At 35.0% G+C, this 16,375-nt stretch overlaps 2 non-coding genes across 2 annotated transcripts; both read right to left on the reverse strand.

The window, feature by feature from the left end:
* Positions 1-10,805: 10,805 nt before the first annotated feature.
* TRNAK-CUU (transfer RNA lysine (anticodon CUU)) lies at positions 10,806-10,878 on the reverse strand. The gene has a single exon. It is a non-coding gene; the product is annotated as a tRNA-Lys (tRNA).
* A 357-nt stretch (positions 10,879-11,235) lies between these two features.
* Positions 11,236-11,308, reverse strand: TRNAK-CUU (transfer RNA lysine (anticodon CUU)). Its single transcript has one exon. It is a non-coding gene; the product is annotated as a tRNA-Lys (tRNA).
* Between the last annotated feature and the right edge of the window lie 5,067 nt (positions 11,309-16,375).

Consider the following 16,375-nt stretch of genomic DNA (forward strand, 5'->3'; position numbering starts at 1 on the left):
CCGAGCGGGAAGGGCATTCCCGCACGCCGACATCAACACCGCAGACGCATCAATCCAGGACGAAGCCACAAGCTCCTCAAACTCAGTTGGTGCATCACACTTCACTTACGCATCACACACACCAAAGCGTTAAATACGCCGCTCCCGGCAGAGTAGCAAATCCAAGGGGTCATCCTTTCACGGATGATATCATTGTTGTACCCCTCCCTAACAAATGGAGAGACTTAACGATGAACCTTTATGATGGCTTCGCTGACCCGGACGAGCATTTGAAAATTTTTAGAACACAAATGACTTTATACACCGTAGACCAGACAGTGTGGTGTAAGGTTTTTCCCACTTCACTAAGAAAAGAACCCCTGAGATGGTTTACCGAGCTTCCGCCAAACTCTTTAACTAGTTTTGATGTTTTGGAAACAAAATTTACCACCCAGTATGCTACAAGTAGACCCCATCGTACGTCCTCAATGTCAAACAGGAAAAAGGAGAATCGTTGAGGGCTTTTATGGACAGATTCAACAAGGTTTGCATGGGAATTAGGAATTTGAATCCAGACATAGCAATGCACCATTTAGTCTCGACCATACTGCCAGACCGGTTCACTGAGAGCCTTATAAAACAACCACCATACAACACGGATGAATTAAGAACAAGAGCAACCAAATTCATGAAAATAGAAAAACACGTTGACTAGCATAGGAAAATGTTGGTGGAAGCTTCTGAAAAAGAAAGAGAGAAAAATAGGGGTATCCATCCTCCCGCAATGGGGACCGAACGAGACCGATATCGTCTGAACAGAGGTCCTCGTTTCCATAACTACACTCCTCTAACGGTACCTAGAGGGAAGATTCTGGATGAAGCCTTACAAGCTGAACTCATCCCAGCGCTCAAACAAGCACAAACACCACCCAATGCAGATACGGCTAAGCGTTGTCAATATCACCGCAATTAAGGTCACACGACCGAAGGCTACCAAGCATTAAAAGATAAAATAGAAGAACTCGTTCAAGCCAGCCATCTCCACAAATTCATTAGAACGTCTGCCGCAGTGCCACGATCACCCCAACATGAGGTCGACTATCCCAGAGATAAGGAACGCCCTGGACGAAGGGATAACCGGAATCGTGATGGTTATCGTCGCACCACTCGGTAGAAACGAAGTGAAAGTCCGGTCAGACCCGACCATGGAGTGAAAGCCATGAGAGGAGAAGTCGGACCAAACAAAGAGTTCGTGAAGTTATTAACACCATTGCTGGCCCAGTTTCACTCGGCATACCACCTCAGGAGGTTAATTACATCGTAGGTGGCTTTGCGGGCGGTGCATGTTCTAACTCTTCCAGGAAGAAACATTTGAGGGCGATTCAATCCATCCATTCAGCTTCTACGCATAAACGTCCGCACATACCGACAATCACCTTTACCGACGATGACTTCACCGCGATCGACCCCGCTCAGGACGACCCATGGTCATTACAGTAGAAATAGACAAATTTGCAATCACTAAAGTTCTGGTAGATCAAGGTAGTTCGATAGACATCCTCCATAGGGAAACATTTAAGAAAATGCGAATTTTGGAGGCAGAGATACAACCTTACGATGAATAGATAGTTGGATTTTTAGGAGAACGAGTAGACACCAAGGGATACATTAACCTATTCACCACCTTTGGTGACGATTCTCTCAGAAAAACAATTAATATTCGATATCTGTTGGTTAACGCCAATACATCTTATAATATACTACTCGGACGACCTTCCATAAATAGGTTAAAAGCTATTGTTTCTACCCCTCATCTGGCCATGAAGTTTCCCTCCATTAATGAAGACATCGCCACCGTGCATGTTGATCAGAAGACCGCGCGAGAATGCTATGTAGCGAGTTTGAAAGTTGAGCCAACTAGACAATTGTACACCACGATGAACGACCGATCTCCGACCAATAGAGGACGGTCACCTGAGAGGCGGTCTAAAGGAAGAGGCCCAAAAGGCACTTAGTTGCGCTTGTAGATCTGGATCCACGATTGGATGATAAGTTGGTGCAAGCTGGTTTCATCCAGAATGACCGCTATACCACATGGTTAGCCAACATTGTAATGGTTAAAAAGTCAAGTGGTAAATGACGAATATGTGTAGACTATACGGACCTTAACAAAGCTTGCCCGAAAGACTCGTATCCCCTACCGACTATTGATTGGTTGGTGGACGGAGCGACTGGTCATCCAATTCTCAATTTTCTTGATGTGTACTCATGTTATAACCAAATCAAGATGCACCCACAAGATAGAGAAAAAACAACTTTTAGAACAGATTCAGACAATTTTTATTACGATGTCATGTCGTTTGGCCTGAAGAATGCCGGAGCCACTTATCAGCGTTTGATGGACTACGTCTTTAACGACATGATTGGAAGGAACATCAAGGTATATGTTGACGACATCGTTGGCAAATCTGACTCATGTGAGCAACATTTTTCGGAACTGAGGGAAGTTTTTCAATCTCTACGCAAGTATCGCATGCGTTTGAATCCTGACAAGTGCGCGTTCGGCGTGGAAGGGGGAAAGTTCTTAGGTTTCATGCTCACCTATCGAGGCATAGAAGCAAATCCTGAGAAGTGTAAAGCCATTGCGGAAATACGAAGTCCTCACAACCTTAAAGAAATCCAACAACTAGTTGGCCGACTCACTTCCCTGTCTCGGTTCGTACCTAAACTCGCCGAACGAATGAGACCCATTATCCAGCAATTCAAAAAGACGTCTAGGTTTGAGTGGACGGCCGAGTGCGAACGAAACTTTCTTCAATTAAAAGCATTTCTAGCATCTCCTCCAGTTATCCAAAAACCAAACACACGAGAGCCTATCATTATTTATCTTGTTATTTCGAACGAAGCAATAAGTTCAGTCCTGGTGCAAGAAATAGAAGTGGAGGAACGACTAGTATATTTTGTTAGCCGAGTATTGCATGGCGCAGAAATCAGATACCAAATGGTAGAGAAGGTCGGATTAGCCTTTGTCATCACCGCACGACGAATGCGGATGTACTTCCAGAATCATCGGGTCATAGTTAAGACTAACTACCTCATTATGAAGATTCTGACTAAACCAGATTTAGCCAGACGGATGATAGGATGGCCAATTGAGTTGTCAGAATTTCATATTCAATATCAACCCAGGGTGCAATCAAATCTCAAGCCCTTGTCGATTTCGCGGCAGAACTTACTCTGCAATCAACTGAGGAAGGGGATTCCGAATGGACATTGTATGTAGACGACTCTTAGAACAGTCGCTCGTGCAGAGCGGGGGTGGTATTGGAAGGACCAGACGAGATTGTTATTGAACAAGCCATGAAGTTTGAGTTCAAGACCTCGAACAACCAAGCTGAATATGAAGCCATTATAGCCGGTCTCCACCTGGCGACTGAATTAGAGGTAACAAAGTTAGTTTGTAAAAGTGATTCTGGGTTAGTGGTAGGACAACCCATAGAGGAGTACGAAGTTCAGGAAACGTTGCTTCAGCAATATTGTCATTTTGTGCGAAACCTTTTAACCAAGTTTGAAGGGATCTCATTCTAGCACGTCTGGCGAGAAAATAATACTCGTGCGGATGCGCTTTCGCGATTGGCCACCACCAAGCATAAAGGAGTTCACCGGTCGGTTATACATGTAACTTTGGCTAAACCTAGCGTTAGTGCAGAGGAATGTATGACGACTAACACCCAACCCAATTGGATGACTCCCATCAAGCAGTACTTGACTGATGGAATGTGTGACCCGCATTTAGAAAAAACCATGAAACAACAGGCCGCTCGGTTCATACTTGTTGATTAGGATCTTTATAGGCGGGGATACTCTCATCCACTCTTAAAGTGCCTTACTCCCGAGCAGGTCACATGCGTCATGAGCGAGTTGCACGAGGGAATATGCGGAATCCATTATGGGGCACAAACCATGACTGCTAAAGTGTTGCGGGCCGGGTACTATTGGCCGACCGTGCAGGGAGATTGCACAAAATTCGTCCGAAAATGCTTAAAATGCCAGGTGTATGACACCTTGACCACAAGCTTGAAAATTTACATTACATTTTGTCTCATTGGCCATTCGTACAGTGGGGAATGGATATAATTGGACCCTTTACACTTGGCAAGGGACAGTGTAAATTCCTATTGGTCGGCATCGATTACTTCAGTAAGTGGATCGAGGACGAACCCTTGACAGCGATAACAGCCCGAAATGTCCAAAATTTTGTATGGAAGAATATCGTTTGTCAATTCGGATTACCTCAAGTCATCATCACTGACAACAGTCGACAGTTTACCGACCGAGGGTTAGCAAAATTCTACGAAAAGCTCAATATCAAGCATATTGCGAGTTCGGTCGAACATCCGCAAACCAACGGTCAAGCAGAGGCCACCAATAAAGTCATTCTCAATGAACTCAAAAAGCGGCTCGGTCCGGCCAAGGAAAATTGGATCAAAGTGTTAATATAGCCTTAAACGACAGAGGGGGTGAATTGTTTAAAGGGGGTTTTCGAAAACTTTTTCAGCTAGAACAAAATCCTTTGTATGAAACTCGATCAGAAATTCAGTTAGCCAAGATAAAAAGCACAAAACAGCAAAGCACCAGAAAAATAATCGGTTGTTTCTTCGAAACAATCAGTTGTTTATACCAGCAAAGCAATAACAACTAAATTTAAATGAGTTTAAAGGAAGAAAGAGATACACAAACAGTTTATACTGGTTCACTCTTAAACTAAGAGCTACATCCAGTCCCCAGAAGCCACTGGGCAATCCACTAAGCAATCAAAACAGATTACACACAAACCACCAAAGAAGTGACCTTGAACCCTTCAAGAAATACACTTCCTTTGGCACAGCAGACACCAAGAAGTATAGTTCTAAAGCTATCTTTAATATGATAACATCAACTCCCTATGGATTCAACAACCCTCAACTGTACTATAGTTCACTCGTTTCGTTTGTCGAGTAAAAGAAGTAGGACTTAAACAATCCTACCCCCAATAGCCAGGAAGCCTTGCAGAGGATAGAGATGTAGTTTTTAAGAGAAACTTAATCCAATTCATCAATCCTTGTAGCAAGAGTATAATGAGAAGTTAGAGTCTCTTCATTCTTAACAATAGACTCAGGGAAAACCTACCATTTTTTGAGGTTGTTCGAGTGAGCACAAAAGGGAGTTGAGTTGTTGTTGCAAATCCATCAGCGAATCATACTCACATTGGACAAAACCAATGCTAGTAATATGTTGAAGATAATCTACCACATCTAGTCGCACTTTGATGACAAATAAAGGGAGGGTTAACCATTCATGGTGTCCCTTTACAATCTGATTAGACGCGGGTGGTGGTTGATAAATCTCGAGATGCTACTACTTGAGTACTCTGCTCACTATAGAGGTTTAATTGTTGGGGGATGTTGTAGGCACGTTTTTGGCATGGCTTACACATCTAGTCAAACTAGTCTCAACACAACTATATGTATTAGATTGTGTTATTTTCTATTTAGTTATTATTGCTATAATTTCTATCAATGTTGAACTAACATTTTGCTTTTGTTTAAGACCATATCTGTCATGGTAAGAACATTATGGAGAACCTACTAGGGATGATGATGTCATGGTAGAAGTTGACGATGATCCAATATCTTAGCTTCTAACCATATTACCTAGGTTTTTTAGGAAATCATTGCAGGTACATTGGGATAAAAAAAAATTTGAATTTGATACTAGTGTTGTTCCTTTATACATTTCCTTACCAAACACATTGGAGGTTGTTGGGAGAACCTCCATGTTAAACATTTCAGTGATACATCTATGTGCTATGTAAGTCATTTAATGTTGTATATGTTTTCCATATTATAGTAATAACATTTAACTTATAATTCATTGTGTTAGGTTCATAGATAAATTGAGTGTGGACCAAGACAAATAAGAAATATATGGATTTCTTGAGCCTCAATCCATCCAAAAATCTTGGAACACAAAGGTTCAGGACAAAAAATACATGCAAACATGGATGAGTGAGTCCTAGAGACATATTTACTTGGCTCCATACATTAAATGGTTACTTTTCTAACTTGTATTTTTTTAATATTGGTAGTTATATAATTAATTGTTTGTCATTCACTATAGGTCTCATTGGCATTTGATTGTAATTACTCTTAGGGATTACATAGTAGTGTGATTTTTTTTGGTCCACCTAAAACTCAACCAAAAAATGAAAAGCTTATTGCAAGGATAAATTTTACATTTTTTATTACATTGAAAGTATAAGTATATTTGTACTAACATTGTCTTTTCTTTAATTAGAGTTGTGGTTGGCATGAACATTTTAAGTGGAAGGAGTAGAGCAAGGTCACTACAATTGATCTACCGTAAGGTTAGCCATTTTTTAATACATATAATAATTATTTTATGTTCAAATTGTACAAAATTAACTTTTATCACTTCTTTCTTCTTGAATTTGACTAATACGTGATGTACTAGAAGAGAGACATTATGTGTATGGGTATTATTGACTCCTAAATAGAGGTAACACATAGGATAATTTATATTTTACCTTTATGATGACAATACAATCACGTGCATGAAATGTTTCAGGTCATCAATGAGCAATCTCCACTATCCCAGGATGACATCTAAAAGCTGAAAAAACAATGAACTATTTTCCTTCCCCAACATAGATAATATAGTTTTATATTCTTGTTCCTAAAAATTTTAGGTTAGATTAGATAATTTTATATAGAATTTTTAGTTTAAATATTTATCTATTGTTATTAAGTTGAAATATTTATCTATTATTATTAAGTTGAAATCCTTTTCCATTGTTGTTAGAAATTTTCTACATTTCAGGTTTTGGTTTGAAGCTAAAACCTATAATTTTTTTTTAAAAATGCAAAATTTATGTCAAATCATACATTATTTTACGTAAATTTTGGAGTATTTGTACTTGTTATTTTTATTAGAAATCTACATCTATTGTGTGATAACTCTTTATTTGTTAATACTTTTCTAAACTAATTGTATATCTTAAAGGTTTCTTTTGTTCTTATTTCTTAATTTTAATAGATTTGTATTTTCTTTGTTAAATAGTCATTTTGACAAAATCTATGTTAATTTTGTATCATTAGATAGAAATTTTGTTTTTAAGATTAATATAGTTGTCTTTTGCTTTGTAGAAAATAAAATTCAAGATGGAGAGAGAATGAGTTTTCAGTGTCACATTGAATTAGGGATGGCAAAGACGAATGACAAATGGGGTGGGCCGTGTGGGTCGGCCCGTGGTCCACTAAGAAAAATGCGGGGCGGGTTGCCTATTCCAACCCGCTAGCCCACTTAGGCCCACCCCACATAACCAGCAGCTTGCGTGGGTCAAGTGCGGGGCAGGTTGCTGACATGATCCGCATAACTTAAAACTCTAGAATTTTTTTTCTACACCCCCATATTTTCTTCATGCAGTCTCATATTTCACATTCCAAAAATTTTACTCACTTTTTATTACGTATCGTGAGAATAATACTGTGAGACCATTTACCTAATGTCTAAATAAAAAATTATTTTTTATTAATTTTAAAAAAAATATTTCTTATGCAGACTATCCCTCAGACCTGCAAACCAATCCTTTTGTGGGGCAGGCTAGTAAAATCAGCTTGCATATTCTATGCGGGGCAGGCCAACTCGACCCACATTTTGCGAGCCATATGCGGGGTGGGCCAGCCATCTCTACATTGAACACAAGAAGTGAAGGATTCAAGGGAAGTAAAAGCTAGAGTTTTAGCAGTAGTATAGTTTAGTAGAAATTTTGTTTTAAGGTACTTTTGTAAATTCACTTACTTAATTGGGCCCTAGCCAGTTCAGCTTCCTTTACCTGTGGCTTAGCTTGAGTTAAAGTTTATAAATAGGCTTTAGATAATTCATTTTTTAACACAACAATTAACAAAAGTTTTAATTTCTATTTTTTTTTTTAGTTTTGATAGTTTTACAGTTTTCACGTTCTTCTTTTTCAAAGTAGTAGACACTCAATATAGAAACATTTGCTTTTATGCAATTTGTGCGCCTTTAACACATATTCAAATTCTTCCTTTATCTATATGAATTTGAACGTTGATGCTTTGATAGATCTTGACTTGAATCTTTTTCTTTTCAATAATATTCATCATCTTCTTTATGATATAATCTCGAATAGGAAAGTTCATATATAAGCCTTTAATGCATCATACCATTTCTTTGAATTTCAAAATATCTTTCTCTTTGCAAATATTTGTTCTTAATATCTTGAAATTACTTTAATCTTCATTAGTGCAAATATTGCTTTTCTACTTCATAACTCATAAGGAAACTTCAGATATTTTCTACTTCATAACTCACAAGGAAACTTCATATATTAGCTTCATACACATCTTTATGTTCCTTTAAATATTTATGGAAACATTATAAGTGTTAGTGAACAAAATAATCATTATAACAAATCATGAGTATCACTAAAACAATATCTTCTAATATTTTTGAATTATCCATACCTTCTATCATCTACCACCACATGAAAAAAGTATTATTAAAAAAAAGGAAAAATAAAGAAAGAAAGGAAAAACAAGCAAATATGGGGGGACTAGACCAAAACCCATATAAAAAACCTAAGAAAAGGTAATTTATACCTATTAATAAAGAATTAAAAGAAATACTAAATGGAAGCCTATTATACCAATGAAATTATTCTCTATGAATAAACCTTAAGTTAGCAAGCTTGTCAGTACATGCATTGTCTTCACGAAAAATGTGACAAATCCTAAACCTGATTTTCCCAAAGTAATCAAGGCAAGTATTTCACCTTTTACGAAGAATCCAAGTAACTTTAGTCCTAACAGTAAGTGCAGCACAAACCAGGGAAAATCACATTCAAGCTATAAACTAGTAAGACCCATTTTTTTAGCTTCTTTAGTGGCATGTATAACTCCATAAAACTCAGCAACCAAAGCAGTCTGAATATCAAGGAAAGCAGAGAAACCACCAATAAACTCCTCCATGCTCCCACGGAAAATATCACCATAAGCATCAAGACCAACCTTTAGCAGCACCATCAATATTAATTTTAACCCAACCCAGTGAAGGAAACTCCCATCTAACAGAAAGAGGATGAAGAGATTTTTCACTATGAGTATTAATATCAAAGAACTTAAGCACATTGAAGTCAAACATATCATTCCTCATAGAGCTTTAAGACGAATTACCCACTAGGCAAGTGAAATCCTTAATGGTGAAAATGGCCCTGAAAAGATCAATTTTAATCTGAAATCTAACATAATTTCTCATACGCCATATCATCCAAATAGAGAAGGTAATCACAACAAGTTTAATCAAATTAACGAAAGTACTGTCATCACTCTTAATAAAAGAAAGTAGATCATCCACATTAGAGAAATGAGAATTAAGAAAAATTTGTCAAACTCAGCTCCAAATATGCAAAGCATTAGGACATTCTAAAAGTAAATGTTGAATAGATTCTTCCTGCTTTTCACAAAATGTACAAATAGAACATATATGCAAACCTTTGTGCAGAATGTGTTGATCCGTAGGAAGTCGCCCACGAAAAACTTTCCAAAGTTCCATAGTTTTGGAAAGAGGAATATATTGAGATCAAATGATCTTACCCCAACCACAAGGAACTCCTGGGTCCAAGAAAAATTTCCTAGTAGATTTGAGAGTGAAATGATCAGAGTCTTTTAGAATCCAATTAGGAATATCGTGTTCCTGCCTAGTCATGATATGCTAAAAAAACTATTCCCCTGTTGTAAAGTCAAGGGAATAATTAAATCACTACCATTCAATAATTGGGAAACTATAGTCACCAGGGTTCTAGAACCATCAGGTACCCCTACAATGTTTGATAAACAAGTAGAAGAACACCATTTATCATTCTAGAAATTAATAGCAGTACTTGTATCAACAGTCTAAGAGGTATGTTCAAGAATAGTGTCATAAAACTATTTAATCCCAGGACAAATAGAAGATGATCTATAAGCCAATTTGAGCTGGTACTTAGATTTAAGAACTCTAGCTTTCAAGAGAAGAGACCAAGGCTTATTACTATAAGTAAAGTTCCAAGTAAGCTTGAGAAGGTAAGCATTATTTTCGTACTGGAGGTTATTAATCTTCAACGCTCAATTTTCAAGAGGAGAAGAAATAGCCCAATTAACTGTAGACATGCCTTTCTTCATAATATCACCAGTCCAAATAAAATTTTTGCTCCACTGCTCAACTTGCTTAAAAATATAAGCAGACCATTTGTACACATTATAACTATAATCAAGGAAACCAATAACCACAATGTTAACCAATTGGGTCTGACACATCATGCTAATAGATTTCCCTTTCCAAGACGCAAGCTTCAATTTGATTTTATCAGTCAAAGCTTAAAGAAACTTGAGCTTGGGAGCACCAACAAAGATAGGCACCCGTAAATAATTAAAAGGTAAAAGGCCATGACGGCAAGAAATATGGCGTTGAATTTTTGTAATGAATCTTGTAGAATTATCCATGGTGGAAAAGCTACTTCTAGAATTCTTAACATACTAACTAGAAAAATCACCATATGTTTGAAGAAAAATCACCATATGTTTGAAGAAAAATACTCAAATTTTTAAGAGACTTATTATCCATCCTAGAAAACAATTATATCATCAACATATAAAATGTGAGAATGAGTGATATAACCTTTAGGACTAGCCATATGCAAAATCCTCTTATCATTCACAAGTTGTTGAACAACTTTGCAAAAAAATTAAAAAAAAAATTATGAAAAACGCCTACCGTGGGGCTCGAACCCACGACCACAAGGTTAAGAGCCTTGCGCTCTACCAACTGAGCTAGACGGGCTCTTATCATTCATAAGCTTAGAAATACCTCTGTTCGGAACCTCCTCCGCAAGACAGAAAAGGAAGGGAGATAAAAGATCACCTTGTCTCACACCTCTACTATAAGGAAAAAAATGTCCACAAAACTTTTATTTATCCTAATAGAAAACATGGATGATCGAAGAATTGTACTAATTCAACTAACAAATGAAAGATGGGATCCAAAATGTTTCAAAACTAGCAATAAGAAATTGCATCTCAGGGTGTCCAATGCTTTATGAATATCAACTTTATAAGCCACATTACCTCCTCTAACCTAGTTTTGTTTAAAAAACTATTGAACAACTTTGCAAAAAAAAAAAAAAAAAATTATGAAAAACGCCCACCGTGGGGCTCGAACCCACGACCACAAGGTTAAGAGCCTTGCGCTCTACCAACTGAGCTAGACGGGCTTTTTATAAAGCAAATTACACCTTAATCTATATATACGTTCCCAAAATATATTTTAAAAAACCATTTAATATGGAAAATATATGTACTCTATTTTTCGAAAACTTTCCAATTGAAACACTATTTGTTTAAAAACTTTTTAATACAATCTTAAACTTGATCATTAAGGCACATTTTTATTCAAAATAATTTATAATCAACGAGGAAAACATTTTACATTCAAAAGATATTAAAGCACATAATATTTCATATTTCCAATTATGAAAACTTTCTAAACTTATTCAATCATTAATCTTATTTGAAAATTGTGTTTTATATGAATTAATATCAACAATTAAGATTTGAAACACAATCACACAGTGCAAAAAGTAATCTAAGCATGTAAAAGTTAAGTATAAGCACTCCTTGATATGATAGACATAGAAGAAGAAGTGATCATCTATCACGTGCAAGCTCTAGTGATCGTCCAATGTGTCCATGAGCATTGTATTGTTAATCTTTTCCCATGATTTGAAAGAATCTACCTTTATATAAGTTTTGAGATTGTATGACGAGATTGTTTGGTAATGTTCTATTACTATGAGACTGTCTATCATGTTTCTTCAAAGTTTGACTTTCTAGTTGGTCAAGTTTTTCACTTTGAATGTTCTCTTTATAACATATAAGTACTTAGAGATTATCCATTACTAAGATGAAGACTTTGTTGTTGGTGTGATTATACTAAATTGTCTAATGTATCTTTTACTATGAGATCGTCTAGTAAGTCTCGCTCATCTTTCTTATTTAGAGTGACTTTTGTTCATCTTTCTTATTAAGATCATCTTGTGCTGAGATAAAGACCAGATTGTCTGATGCTTTCAAGATAACACTTCCTTCTTAATCATTTGGTATGTAGTGCATCAATAAATCATTTATTAAGATCTTCTATTTTAACCATGTGTTATAGAATCGTTTGTCGAAATATTCTATTATTTGTACATAAGTGAGCTTCATTATAAATCATAACATAACTTATAAACTCTTGTATTACGAGATCCTCTAGTGGGTACTAAAACGTCTAGCTAGTTATAGATTGTCTAGCGACTTAACAAACCTTATCAATAAAACAACAAAAAAAACAAATTATAGAGCATATATTGGAACAAAATCTCTTGAATACAACCACTATGACAACAACTCCATTATAAGAAAAAACATGCTTATTTCTATTATGAATTGTTTTTTAATGATGCTTGAATTTCGATCTTACAGAAATTTTTACAAAGAAAACTATTATAAAGTATTTTTAGCTTGTGAATTTTTGTATTTCCATTTTGTTAAAAAAAAATAATGTATTTAACCATAATCTAATTGGTTTAGATTCAATTAGTTGAAAGACATTATGTTAATATCTCTTGAACACACCTTTTATTAATAATTTCAATTGATTGATTTGTGTTTTAACAGATTAAAACACAAGCTAACTTTTTTTTATAAAGATTTGAAGATTTTAACAAATTGAAATCTCATTTGAATCGATTGAAATGTTTAAGTATGTGTTTTCACACATTTATAAACAGTTTATTAAAATATTATTTTTAACTTATTAAAATTATTCATCCTTCATTAAAAACAATTAAAATCAGTTTAAATTAATTTCAAAGCATGCATTGTTAGGGGTAACAAAGTGGGGTGGGCTGGCCAGTTAGTCCGCAAAAAAAAAGGTTGTGTGTTGACTTGGGTTGGGTTTGGCAGTGATAACTTGGACTGAAAAAAAATATTAACGTTTTTGAATTAACTATGTTAATTGATGTGATGTTTATGTTTAATGTTTTTTAATTAACTATTTTTAATATTTTTGAAATGGAAGAATATTGATATTTGATTTTTATCTTTTAATTGAATTATTGATGTTTGACTATGTTTGAAATAGAAGACAAAAAATATCGATGTTTGATAGTCACAAATATATAGGTTCAATTTGGCAATTTCTCAAGAGCAAAAGGTAAAAAACATTTCCATTGAATTTCTAAAAAAAAGAAGAAAAAAAATCCAAATGCGGGCTGACCCGCAAACCCGCGGGCTGACCCTTATGCGGGGTAGGGCAGAGAATCTAGCCCGCATTCATTACGCGGGGCGGGCTTACCCGACCCGCATTTTATGGGTCAAGTGCAAGCGGCCTATGCGGGGTGGGCCAACCCGCTTTGCTATCCCTATGCATTAGGGGTGGTAATGTGGGTTGGCCTACCTCTCATAGACCCGCTCCGCATTTGGCCCGCTAAAAGTGGGTTGGGTTGGCCCGCCCCGCATAGAATTTGTGGGCTGGTTTTTCTAGCCTGCCCCGCATAAGGTTTGGTCCACGGGTCTGCGGGCCATCCCGCATAAGAAATATTTTCTTTTTAAAAAAAAATTAAATAAATTTTTTTGAATTTTTGTTTTCATTTAGATGCATTAGGTAAATGGTCTCACAATATTATTTTCATGAGACATGCGTAGTAAGATGTTATTAAAAATTTCGAAATCTGAAATATGAGGCTACATGAAGAAAATATGGGAGTGCAGAAAAACATTTATACCTTTTAATGTTATACGGGTTATGTGGACCAACCCACCCCACCCCACACTTGATCCGCGCAAACTACGGATTATTTAGGACGGGTCGGACGACTTGATTCACTTTGTCACCCCTACTATGCATTATTAAAATCAAACATTTCCAATCCACTACCTCCCTTACACAAAAATAATATAAATAATTAAATTTTCTAGAGACATTCTTCTAGGAGAGATAGTCATCAAATCAAATCTTTGAAACTTCAATAAATATAAATTTTTTAACCAAGTTTATGGGATTATGTCCCTTAATTTTTCATTTTGGTAATTTTATAATATGATATAAAATTTCCTTGTATGTTTCATAAAGGTTTAGAAAAAAAATATTTCACTTTTCAGCTATTTTTTCTATCAACAATACGTTATTTATACAAAAAATAGATGTTTGCGACATTATCTGAAATATAGTAAAATTATTCTAAAAAATAAAGTCGCTTTTGAAGATATAAAAAAATATTATTTGTAACTGTTTTTTAGTAACTTATTTTCAGTTTTTATAAACATACGTATTTTATAAGTAAAAATTGATATTTTAAATATTTAAACAAAATTGATTATCTTTATTTAAATAAAAAACTAATATGATTATAATGAATAATAAATAAAATGAAATATAGATGTAATAATTATTAAAATAATATAGTTTATGCAGTTTTTGAGAGACCTAAACCTTAAACTCTCTTAAGTCTACATCATTGCTTTATTTTGAATTTGTTGACTAATAGGTGAAGAGTGGAACATGTAGCAGACCCTTTTTTCCAAGCAGAAGACCGCATGCCATTGTTGATTTATGTAGAGAGGGTACACACTGCCAAATGACAAAAACACCCTTAATTGACCTAATCTTAGTGGACCGGATTTGGATTCTCAAACACCATCGAATATCACGGCAATTACATTGCAGACCTGCCACTCCTGCCACCTTCAATCATCACTTTAATGCATCCAAACAAACCTTCCCATTTTCTAACCCTCTTTATTTCCTCTTAGTTTTCCGTTACTCTACGGACATATTATTATTACCAAAAATAAAATAACATTAACTTTTTGGTTTATTAAAACTAGCAATAAAATAACATAAACTTTTAATTAATACAAAATGTAATTTTTTTCTTCTACAAATTTGTATGAATTTTTTTCTCCAAATAAAAGTTTCTTTAAACTATTAGAAAATCCAATAGATTTGTGTATTCACATATTAGAAATAATTCATCTTATAAATATGTGTTTGATCTTAGCATATATAGACCATTTAAAATCACATAAATGTATTAATATTAAGGATTAGTCTTTATCCGATTGACGAGTGAAAACTTATTACCAGAAAAAAAAATATTAGAACTTTATGTAAATGGACTCACCTTTAAATGGCTGCCAATTTGATTAATTGAATAAATCCAATCATGCTGAGATCCTTGTTTAACTTTTAAAATCGTTGCTGGTTTGGATTCATACGTTTAATTATAATAACAAATTACGACCATGAACTGCTGCCAATAATTTGGTCCCAGTCTGATGGTATCAACTACAGTTATTAAGAGGTAATGCAGAATTTGTGAAAGGTAATAATAGGAGTGAAAGAGGTTTTTGTAATTCTGATTTAATTATGTTTATGTTTAATAAAACTAAATAATTGTTTTTGTATCAATTTTTAAATATTTTAAAATATATATTGATGTTAAATATATTTTTCGTCTTGTAACTTGAAATTAAATTTACTATTTGGATCAAATTTTAGACCATTCACGTATTTTAGTGTTAAAATAATTAGAATAAGTCATTTTATAGGTAAAATTGATTCAATTTGAGTTTTCAATTCATCGACACATTGGAACACATTAGAAGTAATGATCTTTGAAAAATTTAACAATAATTTTGCAATACTCATTTTAATTATTTTCATACTACAAATATCTGAACGGTGTAAAATTTTAATCAAAAACCAATTTCGTATTATAATACAGGAACCAAAACCATATTTAACCCCTTTAAGAAACCAATACCATATTGAATATGATTCTGCCTTGGTTTGTGTTGCGTTTACTGCTATGACTAATGTTTTGTTGATGCTTCGTAATCGATGAAATATTTGTCTTAATTACGATGAAAAAATCATGTTTAAGGTTACTCATATTTGTCCTGATAAGTTGACTAATTTAGGATTTATTCATAGAGAATCATATAGAGAATCATTTCATTGATATAATAGGTTTCCATCTAGTTTGTTCTTAGAATTCTTTATGAATAGGTATAAGGGTAGCAAAGTGGAGCGGGTCAGCCCGCGGCTCGCTGAAAAAAACACGGGGCGGGTTGCTTATTTCAACCCGCAAGGGCCAAGTGCGGGCTGACCCGCATAACTCGCATAACTTTAAATGAAGAACTTTTTTTTTTGCACTTCCATATTTTCTTCATGTAGCCTCATATTTCACATTCTGAAGATTTTAATAACATCTTACTACGCATGTCTCGTCAAAATT

The sequence above is a fragment of the Phaseolus vulgaris genome, chromosome 5 (genome assembly GCF_000499845.2).
Source record: "Phaseolus vulgaris cultivar G19833 chromosome 5, P. vulgaris v2.0, whole genome shotgun sequence".
NCBI lineage: Eukaryota > Viridiplantae > Streptophyta > Magnoliopsida > Fabales > Fabaceae > Phaseolus > Phaseolus vulgaris.